This window comes from Cynocephalus volans, chromosome 1 (genome assembly GCF_027409185.1).
Source record: "Cynocephalus volans isolate mCynVol1 chromosome 1, mCynVol1.pri, whole genome shotgun sequence".
In the NCBI taxonomy this organism is placed as follows: Eukaryota; Metazoa; Chordata; class Mammalia; order Dermoptera; family Cynocephalidae; genus Cynocephalus; species Cynocephalus volans.
Genome location: NC_084460.1, coordinates 144,597,005 through 144,611,811, shown reverse-complemented (window position 1 = coordinate 144,611,811; position 14,807 = coordinate 144,597,005). Strand labels below are relative to the sequence as shown.

At 43.0% G+C, this 14,807-nt stretch overlaps 1 protein-coding gene across 3 annotated transcripts in view; it reads left to right on the top strand.

Annotated features, from left to right (window-relative positions):
- The first annotated feature begins 611 nt into the window (after nucleotides 1-611).
- Nucleotides 612-14,807, top strand: part of ST3GAL6 (ST3 beta-galactoside alpha-2,3-sialyltransferase 6) — a 73,819-nt gene continuing 59,623 nt past the window's right edge. Inside the window, exon 1 of one of the 3 annotated variants that reach the window (XM_063092655.1) lies at nucleotides 612-811. The gene's annotated coding sequence lies outside the window, so the exon portion shown is untranslated. Of the gene's footprint in view, nucleotides 812-832; nucleotides 1,293-14,807 lie in introns of those variants that run through there. The other 2 variants (XM_063092639.1, XM_063092649.1) reach the window with 2 other exon arrangements.

Below are 14,807 nucleotides of genomic sequence, written 5' to 3'. Positions count from 1 at the left end.
AAATGACAAAATCAGTGTGGGTTGTCTAAGGTAATTTGTAGAACGTGCAAAGGATATGAATTATCTGAATCCTTTTGGTTTTTGATTAGTAAGATTGGGAAAATAACAAGTGCTACCTCCTAGGGCTGTTGTTATAATTAAGACAAATACCAGACAGTCCAAGACAGATGAAGGACTTTGTTCCAGTGGGTGACACATTGCCAGCTTTGAATTACACCCAAGTCCCAGGCTCTTCTCCCTGGGGTCATTTGATCGCACATGCTTACTCTGCTTAGTGCCCAAAGGCTGCAGCTATGGATTGAATGTTGCTAGACAATGAATTATTTGACAAACACTGAAATTTAAAACGTATTCAGAACCAGCCAAGTATGAGGACATTATTAACATAGGCTTTTCCCTAGGGAGAGCTACTTTAGCAAGAAAGAAAAAAAAAAAAAGCACGTCCCACCTTCGTCCTTCTCCCTAAAGTAACATCTCCTTCATTACATAAAAAGCACTGATCCATTTGCCTTGAAGGGCAGAGCCCGGTAATTCTGGAGCTCTCTGAACAGCCCTCCCCTCCGAGTCTCGTGTCACAGACGGTACCCGGTGTGACACGCCTCTGTGTTTACTTCTGCCGCCCCTCACTTTCGCTCCTGCAGCTTTCCAAACAAACCCGGGCGGGATGGGAGTGTCTTCTTGGCTGTGGAAATCGAGCCTCCTACCTTGTCCTGAAGCCACCACCGCCTTTCCCCGGCCCTCCCTTTCTGGTGATTTTCCTGTCCCGGACGGCCGGCGAGGGCGCGCGGCTGGTGTCCGCCCCGCCCGAAAGGTAGGGGCTCGGCTGCGCTCCTGCCTCGCCGCCGCGGGGGACGGGGAGCCCCGCAGCCTTCCTCCGCAGTGCGCCTTCCTCGGCGAGCAGGGGGCGGCCGCGGCCGGGAGGAGCTCAGCCGGCTCCGGAGGCGCCGGGCGCAGTCGCCCGGGATCCGGATCCGGGCGCGGCGGGCAGCGCGCGGGCTGCCGGGCGCCTCGGACTCTGGGCGGCGCTGAGCCCTCTTCCGCTGCCCCGCCGGGTCGAGGGGCAGGAATCGTGCCCACGCCGCTCCTCGGCCGCGCCACTTTCCTCTAGCTCCGCCGGCCACGGGCTTCGGCGGCCCGATGCGACAGGCGCCGCGGGAGAGGCGGCAGCGGCTGGAGCGAGCGGAGAGCAGCGGGCCCGCGGCCGCACAGCCCGGCACGCCTCTGCGGTCGTCGCGCCAGGGCCTCGGCGGATGACTGCCCGGCCCGCTTCGCTGCGGGTTTGCATTGCTCGGGTGAGGGAGGTTGGGGGTTCGGGGAGACTGCCTTCGGGGCCGGGGTCGGTGCAGCCTGGGGGGTACTGTGCCGCACAGACCCTAGGGCTTTGCAGCCACCGAGGCAGGGGGCTGGGGGCAGGGCCACGGTGCGCTGACCGCCCCTGCGCACACCCGCCAGCACCGAGGAGCGTGGCGCGCAGCCTCAGGGAGCCGCGGGGCGACAGCCGGGAGAGCGCCCCGGCGTCCCCGAGCCACCGCGGAGGGCGGGAGCCGAGAGCACCTGCCCTGGGACCCTCTTTCTCTTACCGCAGGCGCGGGTGCGCGACAGGGGGACCGACTCGTCGCTCACTGTGGTTTTCTTGTAAAACGGTCTGTACGCAAGGAGGGCCGGGGGGTCTGGAAGGTTCTGGTCTTTTACCTTAGAAAGTTTTCCGAGAAACCCTTCTTCCCGCCACGGTAGAAGCAGACCTAACAAAACAAGTGCCGAGGCAGTTTTGGGAGAAAGGAAGGCGATGAGAACATTGCAGTGTTCGGGCGGGCTGCCGTTCATTTTCAAGGGAGGGAGAAGAAACTTGTGACTTCGCGGCCGCTGGTTCCAAAGCTCCCAGCCATCTCACCCCCTTTCTTGAGTGCTGTTATTTTTTGGCTTAAAAGAAAATCTATAAAAAGCGACTTCCAGAAACCAAAAAATTGCAAAGCACCTTCTTTCAGGATCTTCGGGGCGAGGGAGGGCAAGGGAATAGGGTTTTGGGGGATGGGGTGCTTGCTGTTCAAAGATAACGTTTAAAATGTGTGTGGGGGTGGAGATGACAAAGTAAATGCTACCCTATCAGAAACCATACAAACCGCAAATTCTAAACTCACTGAACACATCTGCGTAAGGAGGACCGCCTGCGTACTGTGGTTAAGGAAACTGCAAATCGTCCTCTGCGGTCCCAGTCCCCTGTGTCCATTCTGACCTTCAGGCCGCATAACTGTTCTTCAGGCCTCCCATGACCTCCTCTATTACGGTGGCCTGAATATTTGACTTTCAAGTCTTAATACATCCTCACCAGCTGCAGACATGAAACTGTCTTTTTATTTACATGGGGACGTGTAATAAGTATTTGGGAAGATCTGGTCCTGCTGCCAGGTTGTTTTCCATTTGACAGCGTGCTGATCTGACATTTGTAAATTGGTTTGCGGCTTTCTTTTCGTCTAAGGACTGCTTTTCATACCACATTCTGTAAAAGAAACATTCTTAGATTGTTACTTAGTTTGTTGTCTCTGAATATGGCTAATTGCCTCAGAGGCACTTTAGATAATGGCGACTTTGGTTTATAAGAAGAGAACCTTGCTAGAAAGTGTATTACCCTGCTCTGGCTTCCTAAACTGTCCTTAATTGTTAATGTGGGGTGGGAGGGGTAATTCGCTTCCCTGAACAGTATGTTTACCATAGTCCTTGAATGTTAGTCCCGGATTCTACCTCATCTTATTTTAATGGGGTGATAAAATGAGATTGCAGTTTTGACTGCATTTCAGTAGATTTGTTGGAGATATTCGTTTTGTTCTTATGCTCCAAATCAATAAAAATCTTTGAGGCTCTGAAAAGAATAGATAGTATTGACAGAAGAATGCAATTAAGAGACATACCATGGAAGAACATGTCTGTCTTTTGTGAAATTGTAATTCTCAAGTTGTCTCAGCGGCAGAGGACTGAATTTCACAGCTGTTTTCTCCTGTTGGAGATGTTTCTGTGTTGCACATCATGTGAGACCTTATGGGAGGAGAAGTGAATAATGCCATGCTTCTCACTTTTCCCTGATGATCATCATCTGCTAACTATGCAGGTTGCCAGATGGCTTCTGTGGAAATTAGGATTCCACGCAGGATAGGGGATCAGACATCTGTTTAACATGCATTCCAGGTTATGCTTATTGAAAAGGTGAGGGACGCATGGAACTCATATGTGGCACCCACTCTGATCCCTGGTATGTTCTCATATGCCATTTCATCTAATCTTCCTAACAACTGTATGAGACAAGAATTTTTAGCCCCATTGTAAAGCTAAAAAACAAACTAAGGCTGCCCTAGGTTAAGTGAGTTACAGTGGGTCACGTGAAGGTCTGACTATATCTCTGTCTTACACCATCCCAGGAAGCCTCCATAACGTACATTCTTCACAAATTCTTCCTTTCTTTGTGTGTATCGTTCTTCTTTGCCTTGCACACACTCAATTTATAAATGCCTTGATCTGAATATACCTTTTTAACTACCCTTCAGACGGGGCTTCTTCAACTGTTGGTCTGTATGCTTTGCCTTCCTTTCGTTTTGATAGCTTGATTTCCACCAATTAGGTACCTCTCTCTTCTGCACGTCTTTGATGTGCACTTAGGTGTGTTGTGTCTGGCCAAATCCATGAAGTTATGCTATCTTCAGTAGATTGTATTCCAAAAGTTTTTTTTTTTTTTTTTCCCGTAATATGTATTCACTGAAGCTCCTATTCACCACTCAACTACCAGCTATATTTTGCCTGGAAGAAGTCTTCTCAGGACTACATCCTCATAGTTGAAATAAACCTCTCTCCTACCTATCCCAACTACAATGAATAATAGCACGTATCACAGTTTCCAAATTAACTCTTATGGGTTACAAATTGTTTTTGATTTGGAATGAGCTCGATGTATGGAATAGAATGCATGTGCTGGGCATTACAGTGTTTCAGTAGGAAACTGCATTTATGATTACATATCAGGGTGTCAGAAACACAGTGCCCTCACCACTGTGGAGTAGCAGGAGTTCTTTGCCCTGATGGTGGTGCCTTAGCATTGACTCAACAGTGATGTCTCAGACTTGGTCAGGAACTTGACTGCTGTACTGTCCTATGGTCTGGCTAAGAAGGGTTAAGATTCTGGGAATGAGGTTTTGAGGGTACAAAAGAGTAAGGGGCAGTGGGATCTGGCTTTCTTCCCCGCATGTGCACATTTCTTTTTCTTGGAGAGCTTTTGGTCATCCTGGGGGAATGGCCAGCTTATCTTTTTCAGCCACAACCTTCTGCATGTGACCAGGGGCTTTCCTCTTCCTGGATGGTTGGGAAAGAAGGGAAGGAAAACAGCCAACTATTAGGAGATTTTTTTATTGTACACACTGAAAATGAAAATGAGTGAAAATGTTCTCTTCTCCGCCATTCTCTTTCGTCTTCTTATACACCTGACTTAAGACAATGTGTGCAAGTGGCATCATTTTGTTAAGTGATATCTAATGCTGGGCTTTGAAGATTCTTTAAACATTGATTTATTTCTTATGTGGTTGGAAATGGAAAACTCTTTAGGAGATGATGAGAATAAGGCCTCCAGAGGAGGAGATGGCAAGGAAGCTGGAGATTCTTCCAAAAATGGCAGGGTGACTCTTGCCTTCCACAGGTTGTGGAAGCAGACCCAGAGTTCGTATGGCTGTGGGTCACGGTCACTGTGCTGGGAGGTGGGGACAATAAAGGAGCAGAGAGTAGTTTTGCCCCATATTTTGGGTGACTTTCTCCATGGTCCCTTCTCAGGTGGAACTTTATTCATGGTCAACCCCATATTTACTGGGTATCCACCATGTAACAGGAGATATTATTGGGGGTGGAGGTGGGGATGTGCAGTGTTGAGAAAGACAAAGCCCCTGCTCTTATAGAGCTGTGTTTTTGTGGGAAACAGAATCAATAAGCAAGATACAAATAAATGCAAAAGCATGTTTCAGATAGAATGAATGTTACAAAGACAGTACAATGTGGATGTGTGATACAGAGAGGCTAGAGGAAGCTTCTCTAGAGCAGTCAGAGAGCTTCTCTGCAGAGCTGAAATTTGAGCTGAGATTTGAATGATGAGAAGGAGCCAGTCAAGTGAAGAGCAGAAGGAAGAGCGTTCCAGGCAAAGGAAATAGCAACTGCAAAGGTCCTGAGGCACGAATGCATTTGGGATGTTTGAGAAACAGAAGGTCAGCGTGAGAAGAGTGGTCGGACAACTTATAGGTGAACAGAAATGCAAAATGAGGAAGGTGGGAGGAGATTTAGTCAGCAACATAGGCAGGAGGTGGGTTTTGTGAAACCTTCAAGCCTCGGGAAAGGAGTTAGAATTGTATTCTAATTGAATGGGACGCCACTGAAGATTTTAAAATTAGGGACTAACTCATTCTTTACCCAGTGGGCAATGGGCTTTCCTGTTTGACACACACACACACGTTTTCACTCTCAGTTGGCTTTTCTTCTACACACACGCACACACACACACACACACACACACACACACACACACACACGGGCTTTCCTGTTTGACACACACACACGTTTTCACTCTCAGTTGGCTTTTCTTCTACACACACACACACACACACACACACACACACGTTTTCACTCCCAGTTGGCTTTTCTTCTACACACACGCACACACACACGCGCGCACACACACACACACACACACGTTTTCACTCCCAGTCGGCTTTTCTTCTCCCTGTTAACTGGCCATCACTGATTTCCTACTCCTTTCCCTTCACCAGAGCACAGGCATATTCACACAGAGTCAGGGCTCAGAAGACCCTGTACAGTATTCTCTTATCCTCTGAAATAAACGTGAAAAGTCACTTAATTTCACCTTCACACGTAAAACTCTCCATCACTGGCTCTGATTTCTTAACTGCTCTCCAGACTGAATATCTAGTGTCTCTAGAAGTTTCTGGGATGGCTGATGAGATCTGAAACTAGACACTAAAAATTAAGTTAATTATCTAGCCAAATCAAATCATGATTGATATCTTTTGTAAGACAGTCTTTGCTGCGAGAGGCAATATTCTCAATAATTCAAAGGCCTTGCCTTTTCCTGAATTCCCACACCTTTTCTCCTGGGCTGCTGTCTGTGCAGTCTGTCATGGGAGGGAGGTTCATTCTCTGTTTAAAGTTTCAGTGGAAATGTGTGGGACTCAATATTTGCCATGTGGATATGCTATGCCTGAGAATTTCATTTTTGTTGGTCTTTGTATATGATCTTGGCAGTCTTAGCATAGCACTAAAATTATCTTAAACGTATTATTTCTGATAAGCTAGTAGTGTTGGTTTATCAGAAATGAACAGAAGGTGCCAGCATTTTATCACTTGTTCTTTGATTTCAGGATGTCTTATCATCACCCATATATTACTCTCTGGGAAAGCTTGTCACAATTTTTAGAGAGAAAATTGTTTTTGAGATTCTTTAGCCAGAGGACCTGCTCATTTGTTGAATTATGTATTTAACATAACTAACATACATAAAAACTCACTTTTAGCTTTTTGTGCCTTGTTTTTTTCCTGATCGATGTAGTGGCATTAAATCTGGAACCTATTTCTGTTTGAGAGGGCAGTGGTAATGTCTTCTCTTGTTAACCCTGTGACCTCTGCACCTGGCACAGTGTCCAGCGTATTATAGATTCAGCAAACATTTGTCAAATGACTCGATCAGTCTTCATTGATTGACTTACAGTGTTAATAAAGATGGGCTTCAACTTACGATGGGGTTACGTCCCAATAAACCCATCATAAGTTCAAAATGTAAGTCAAAATGCATTTAACCTGTGGAACATCATAGCTTAGGGTAGGCTTTCTTAAAAATACTCAAAACACTACATTAGCTTACAGCTGGGCAAAATCTAACACAAAGCCTATTTTATAATAAAGTGTTGAAAATTTCATGTAATTTATGGAATACTGTATAGAAAATGAAAAACACTGATTGTGTGGTTACTTGAAGTACAGTGTCTACTGAATGCATACAGCTTTTTGCACCATCATAAAGTTGAAAAATCATAAGTCAAACTCATTGTAACTCAGGGACTGTCTGTATAACAGACTCAGTTGTAACATCTTCACAATGATCATGATTCATCTTTATAATTATTGTATCTCAAAAACTTTACCATTGGAGAAAACGGGAAAGGTGAACTCCTCTCTGTGGATTTGTATATATTAACTAAAATACTTTTGGTTCTGAAAAGTTTTTCTTTCTGAAAATACTATAGTGTACTTATGCTGACAAGGAAGAGATTGGTGTGTGAATCACCAGATGGATATTCTCAAATTTGTCTTTTCACATATGGTAAACTTTCAGTACAGTTTCGTAATTCCTAATTTATGATAATTTGGATTGGGCTAGTCAGGTTTGTGGTTACATTACTGAGGAAATAAGTGTGCCGTGAATGTGAATAACAAAATAATTTCTCTCTTTAATAGTACATCTTCATGTCCACGATTTTATGCACTTATTTTCAAGTACTTTAGTAGGCTGAGATTCCATTGCTTAAGTTCCAACTGCTTTTTTATGATATTTATTAGATTTCTATTAGATATTACTTAACCTAATTTGAGATACAAACAATGCCCTGAGGGTTAAAAAGCTCTTCTAATCAAATTTGCCAGAATTGGGAGTAGGGAGAAGCCTGAGGCAGAGGGAGGAGAGAGAGGCGATAGTTAGGGATGGCTCCTGCTGAGGCTCATGGTGACAAGTGTCTCACAAAGAATGATGTCTGCAGAGGGCATCTTCTTTGTTAATAGACATATTCTGTATTCAGATTTTTAAAATTCTAAGTAAAGGCTCTGTTTTTTAGGTTTGTTTTCTCCTGTCCCACGAGGCCATGGTGCTGTATAGACACAACTGCCTTGTCTTTGAGCTGATTTTATGGAGTCCCTTTCAGATTTTAGTCCTCAGAGGTCTCGGTCTACTGTTTTTCATCTTTTGGTGGAATTTTCTTTTTAGGGTATATTCTATTGCAAATGTTTAGGCTTGAACCACAGGAAGAAGTCTCAAATGCTTTTATTAAAATCTTGTACAACTCTTTAATATGTAAGAGTCCTTAATGTGTTAAGGGGTGGAGGAAGCAGAGACAGGGAATGTGTACATTTGCTATGGTCAGCACCTATAGTCAGAACCAAAGAATAAAAGAGGTCATAGTTTTTTTGTTTTTTGGTGTGTGTGTGTGTGTGTGTGTGTGTGTGTGTGTGTGTGTTTAATTCCCTGACTCCTTTTTATGGACAACTTGCTGTATTTAAAAATTGGAAAATGGGTTATTTAGTTGCATTTAGATGAGAGCAATGAGATGATAATCCAGGTATTAAAGTAAGTTATGAATGAATTTTCAATTGCTTTTCAGCAACAGCAATTAGTTTAATTCATAATTTTATTTAATTGATAGAGTGTGATAGTTAAAGGAGCTCAATGTTATAAATGTATGTGATCTTGTGAGATAAAGGACACTCCTGTCAAAATACTTTTGATATTTGGAGCCAATATTTCAGGTAAATGCCAAAGAAATTTAGCTAATTATTCTTGTTTTATCCCAGCTATGCTACAAACGAATGAGAAATAATTGTATTTTCTGATAAACAGGATGCTAGGAGATAACGTATACTTTCTGATCATGAAGTACCTATAAATCTTTACCAGGCACTGAATTTTTTGGAGGACAAATCTGGCCCATCTAGTGCATAAAAACTGTTTTTATGAATTTGGTGGGTAGGGCTCTTCTACTTTAATCATAAAATAAAATAATAATATTCTTACAAAAATCTTCTACCCTAGCCTACCTATGACCACCAATATTCCTGAACATGGACCTTTCATAATAACATTCCTCTAGCATTGTTTTTGTTATGGAATTTGTTTTTCTCCTTTGCTCAGTAATCCAGAGATTACTGGTCTTTGAAGGCTGCTGTTTCACGTTTCTGACTTTCTTTTCGCTCTCTCCCCTTTGACACTGTAGCTATGGCAGGCCTCCCAGTTCTGCGATGGGAGGCCTGCTCTTTGACACTCAGTACCTTTTGCCTTCTTGGGCTGTTCTTTGACACTCAGTACCTTTTTCCTTCCACTCCATACTCTTACATCAAAGCCAGATTATAACCTGCATTTGGTTTCCAGCTTCATGGCTTATCACTGCATGACTCTGAACAAGTCACCTAATTTCTCTGAGCCTCACTTTCCTTATCTACAAATTTGAAATAAGATCAACATCACAGTTAGTATGTACGATCATTGAAAAGAAAACATATATAAATGGTTCAGCATAGTTTCTGCCAAATAGCAAACATTTACTCAATGTTATCTGCCATTATTATTATAACTATTATTGTAGCTTACTATTGTAACTCTGTTCCTCCTCAAATAATTATAAATTATCTTTTTCCAGAAAGCTCTTCTGATTGGCTTGTATAGTTCCATTTTTTTCTCAAGTCTGTTTTCTCTTAGCATCTGATGTCACTTTGGTCTATATTAATCTACCTATCTTGTATCTTTTCAATTATTCTTCATGAGTAGCGACAAATATTTTGGTGCCTATCATGTGCCAGGCACTATGCTATTATGTAGGGGTCCATGGGCACACAGTGGAGGAATGCAGTGTGTGTATGTGTATGTGTGTGTGTATGTATGCATGCTTTCAGTGGAGTTGGGGACAGAAATCTGTTGGTCGAATAGGACTATGAATTTTTCAGAATTAACTAGGGTTAAGCAATAAAAACAACTTAACATCTTTTAGTCTTAGTTTTTTTATGGTTTAAAAAATGTGGTAGTTATAGTTATTCCTATTCTTCAAACAGCTTTACATATGTTTTCTTTTTAGGCTCTTCTTTATTCTCATTCAAATGGAGGGTACAGGTAGAAAGTCCTTGAAGAGCAGAATCCCAGCAGATGATTCCAATTTGTGGGAAGGTTGGTGGAGGTGGGGAAGAGAGGGAGAGCATTGCAGGCAGCAGGAACAGCACGATCAAAGGCACTGAGGCATGAACAGTGTCCAGTACCACTGAGAACTGCACAAAGTTTGGTGTTATTAGAGCATAAAGTTCAAAGTTGAGCACTGCAGGGGATGAGGCAGGAGAGGCCATTGGAGTTAGCCTAATCAGACTTAAAGGCCTATGGCTTATACATTTATACTTCCCTATAAGGCTGTGTGCTTAGGGAGGTAGGTCTATATAGACAGTTTCTAACAGGAAATTTCTGCATGTTGCTCCTAAAGTTGGACTTGGAGTCTATATGCGGCACCTAATACATCTTTTCCAATTGCTGTTTCGTAAGAAAATTATGAAAACATTAGTTCAGGTAACACATAATTGATAATTAGAGCTCTCATTTTTAATAACTCGAGTGTTTAAATGGAAATGTTAAGTTCATTTTTGACTTCTGTGGCATGGGATTCTATATGAAATTTGATAGTAGAGATGGGCTTTGAAAGGGTGAAGACATCCAGTGAGAATAGTCAAGAGGATCACCACAAATTTGTGGCCTTGAAACTTCTTTTTTTTAATTGAATCATAATTGATTATATATATTTTGGGGGTTCAGTGTTGACATATGTTGATTAAATGAGTATTATTAGCATATATATTATTACAAGTTGTACTTATTATTTATACCCCTTATCCAATCTCTCCCCATACCCGCTCCCTTCCCCCCCACCTCTAATAATGCTAGATTTCTTCTCTTCTTCTGAAAGAGTAATGGTTACTCTGTTGATTTGTTGCCTAGATGATCTTTCCAGTGTTGGGAAAGGTATGTTCAGGTCCCTCACTATTATCATAGTAGATGCTTCTTCTGTCACTCTGGAGTGGGCTTGGTGGAGAGAGATATCCTCTTCTTTTCTTTGGTCTCCATTAGTGACTCTTCTTGTATCAATGCACTTGAGTGGCTGGTGGGCTATCTGCATGGTGGTTGTGGTGTCTAGCCGTTTTTGCAGCAGCTGCAGTTACTGTGGTGGTTGTCATGGGCCACCCACATGGAAGTGGTGTTTTTGGCATGCTCCTTGCCTGGTTGTGGAAGGAGTGGTCAATCCCCGACTCCATATCTCAGGACCCAGGCAGGCCCCATGGCAGCGGCATGGCCTTGAAACTTTCAGTACCTTCCTAATACATTTTATACAATAGAAGACCAGATGCTTCTATTCACAACTTTATTTTCTACAGGTATGTTTTTCATAATTTATATGGACATTTATCCAGTATTTGATTTGTATTTTTTTGTTGGCATTGTGATTAAGTTTTGGCTTCCTTCCCTTCTCTACTCCCTCGATTTGTTGTATCAATGTTATTCACAGCTTATGTAATATATGATATAAATGTTTAATTCTAGAAAATGTTATGTTTTTACTCCAAAAATATCTTTTCTACTAAGTTTGAGTGTTGCCCAGTAGCTCTTAACTCTGTCTTTTGGTGGTGATTTGTCTTCCTTGGAAATTAAGCAGTAGGAATCAAAACACTCTAACCACAGAAGCTTAAAATTCCCAGAGAAGAATTAAATGTGAAAGAAAAAACACTGGAACTGACATGAACTGTAATTAGCTTGAAAATGGAATGTGGGGGAGAGGTCTGCAAGGAGACTAGAAAAACAGAGGACAAAGCAGAATGTCTCAGCATATTTCCAGCAGTGTGCAGGGGTGGATGTACCCTTATGGGTCTGTGCTTATCAAACAACTTTTTAATTATCACCCCTGGATTTGCCTATAGAAGTTGCCAGTCTCCTGGTTCAAATATATAGACTCCTTCTCACATATTTCTTATTGTAAATGAATCACTTTGGTATTTGCAGTTACACACCAGCCTCCAAGGAGTTGCACCTCTCAGGGGAACTGACAGCTCAAGTGTCTGAACCAAGAAGGCTGAGCTGCCAGCTCCTGGCTGTGTGACTCCTCCCAGATAATGCCTCTCACTACGGTCCTACCTGGGCTGCCAAGACCCCTGTTTCTTGGACAGCTCCATCTTCTCTAATGTTTTTTTACAGTGACGTTTTTATGGAAATATATCAGACATACAGAGGAGTACACAAACCATATAAGCATAGCTCAATCAATTTCCTCACAGTGAACACACCCTGGCAAGCTGCCCCCAGATGAAGAAATATGATGTTACCATTACCAGCCCTCCAGGAGAGCACCATGTGCTCCCACCCACTCACTATTACTCTTTTCAACTGTAACCACTATTCTGACTTTTACCACCATACGTTAATTTTTATTTCCCACTTCTCTTTAATATTAATTAACATCTGGGTATTCTGAATGGCTCTAGAGCATCAGGGACTCTCTGGCTGAGGGTGAGGACTGGGCACCCCAAGGAGGGTGTTATAGGTTCAGTTGTGGTCCCCCTCAAAAAGATATGTTGAAGTCTTAACCCCCAGTACCTCAAAATGTGACCCTATTTGGAAATGGCAAGGTCATGGCAGGTGTAATTAGTTGTGATGAGGTCATACGGGGATAGGGTGGGCCGCTAATCCGATATTAGGATTAGGCCCATGTGAAGACAGAGACACAGGGAGAACATCACGTGAAGACAGAGGGTTAGAGTGATGCATCTACAAGCCAACAGATGCCCAAGACTGCCCACAAACCACCCAAAGCTAGGAAGAGGCAAGGAAGGATTCTCCGCTACAAGTTTCAGAGGGAGCATGGCCCTGCTGACACCTGGATTTCAGACTTGTAGCCTCCAGAACTGTGAGACAATACATTTCTGTTGTTTTAAGCCACCCGGGTTTGTGGTACTTTCTTCCAACTGCCCTAGGACACTAATACAAAGGGTCTGCAGTGGAACTTGTGCTCTGACCCCACTTCTCTGCATCCCCCGGAGCACACTTGGCTCTTATTCCTGCGATTGCCTACCTGAGTAGTGGCTATACCCTGTCCTAGCGGTTACTCTCAGAGCTGACTCACATATTACCTCTCTTGCTGCTGGTTGCTCCCTGTCTGTGATGTGTGCCACAGGAAGACAGTGGCTTCATTACTACTATATGGCTTTCTCTTCATTTCTTGACTCTGCTCTTCACTAGCACTTTCAGACTGAGCCAGTGTGGCTTCCTGACATACTCCAGGCTGAGTGTATTAGTCCGTTTCCATTGCTTATAACAAAATACTCAAAACTTGTTGATTTATAAAGAAAACAATATTTATTGCTTACAGTTTCAGAGGCTGGGAAGCCCAAAATCCAGTGAACATGTTTGGTGAAGGCCTTGGTGTTGGTGACAGTGATGGCAGGGTATCACATTGTGAAAATGGTGGAGCAGAGAGAGCAAGAGAGACAGTTCCTCATTCAAGGTTTTAAAGCCTTCCAAACCATGCCCATGACCACCAGTTTTAATCCATTCACTATGGCATGGTCCTACAATCTAATCACCTCTTTAAGGCCTCACCTTTCAATTAATAATAGGATTTTTCCACCCTCAATAGTTACAGTGGGGATTAAGCTTCTAATATATGAAATTTGGGGGACACAATTCAGTCAACCCACAGCACTGAGCCTTGCAGATCAGTCCTTCTGTACCTCATCTGGGTCTCTGCTGAATTGTCGTTACCTTTCCTCCCAGACCCAGACTGGGGACATGTCCCCAGTGCAGTTTTACCCAGTTCTCTAATCCAGACTAATCTTTGATAGAAAAAAATAAAAAATCAGGTCGCTTTATTTTTAAATGAAATCCCTATTTTACAGATGGTGTGGCATGTTGTAAATAAAGGTTTTATTTTGATGCACTTAGGTATATCAAAGATCAGTTCTCATTTGAGAAAATAAAAAAGCTCATAGTTCAGAAAGCAGCCCAACAATTGGGCTTTCGTTAGTAATACACAGAGCATGTGAGACAACAGGATGTACTTTCTTCAGCAAAGGATTGGTTTTAAATTGCCTTACAGGTTATCTATTTTTTATTTTGGGCTGAGTTTCTGGTGTTAGGGGAATCGCAAGGATGGTACTGTTTTGAAGTCCTCAGGGCAACTCCACAGGCACAGGCCGGCTCCCATGTTTTCTGCTCTTGTCCTTGCTTCAGGACCTAGGGGATCCACTGGCAGCATTTCTTTTAAATGGTCTTAGCACACACTGTCCTTTAGTCTCAAATGCCCTCAGCCTAGAGGGATTGCAGAGTGGAGGTGCACTCCTCAACTGCCCCTTCCTTTCTGTTCACAAGCCACCAATTACTACCAGTAACTGTGAAAAGTCTTCAGGACATTTAAAAGAATCACAAACAGGGAACTTTCAGAAGATTAAGAAACTCTGTTTCAGTTTCTGATGTATTTGCTGTTTCTGATTCTCTTGTTAAACCTCTTTCAACTTCTAGTTCCCTTTTACCATTCCGGGAGGGAGTTTTAGGCTAATCATCTATTTTGTATAGTACACATTTTATATAATTGAAAAATTATAAATAGTGCACTTTTTGAACCCTTAGTTAAGAGGTTGGTGTGGGCAAAAGGTGATATTTATGTTATGCTTAATTGCCTGTGTTTAAATGTGTGACTATATGGACTTGCCTTTAGTTCGTCTGTGCTCTCAGCTCAGATAGTCCTTGCACCCTGAGATTCCATGGCATCTTATAGACAGGTAATAAATATCTGTGTTGGATGGATGCATGGATGGATGGACGAATGATGGAGCTCCATCTACTTGGCCAGTTTTCTTACTAAACTATTGGTGGGATGAATTTCAGTTGAATTCAGGGCTGCCTCCTGAAGCCTAGGAGGGTTTTCCTAAGCCCAGGAGGATGTCTTAGGCTTGAGCCAGGGATCTAGAAGATGTGATATCTCCTT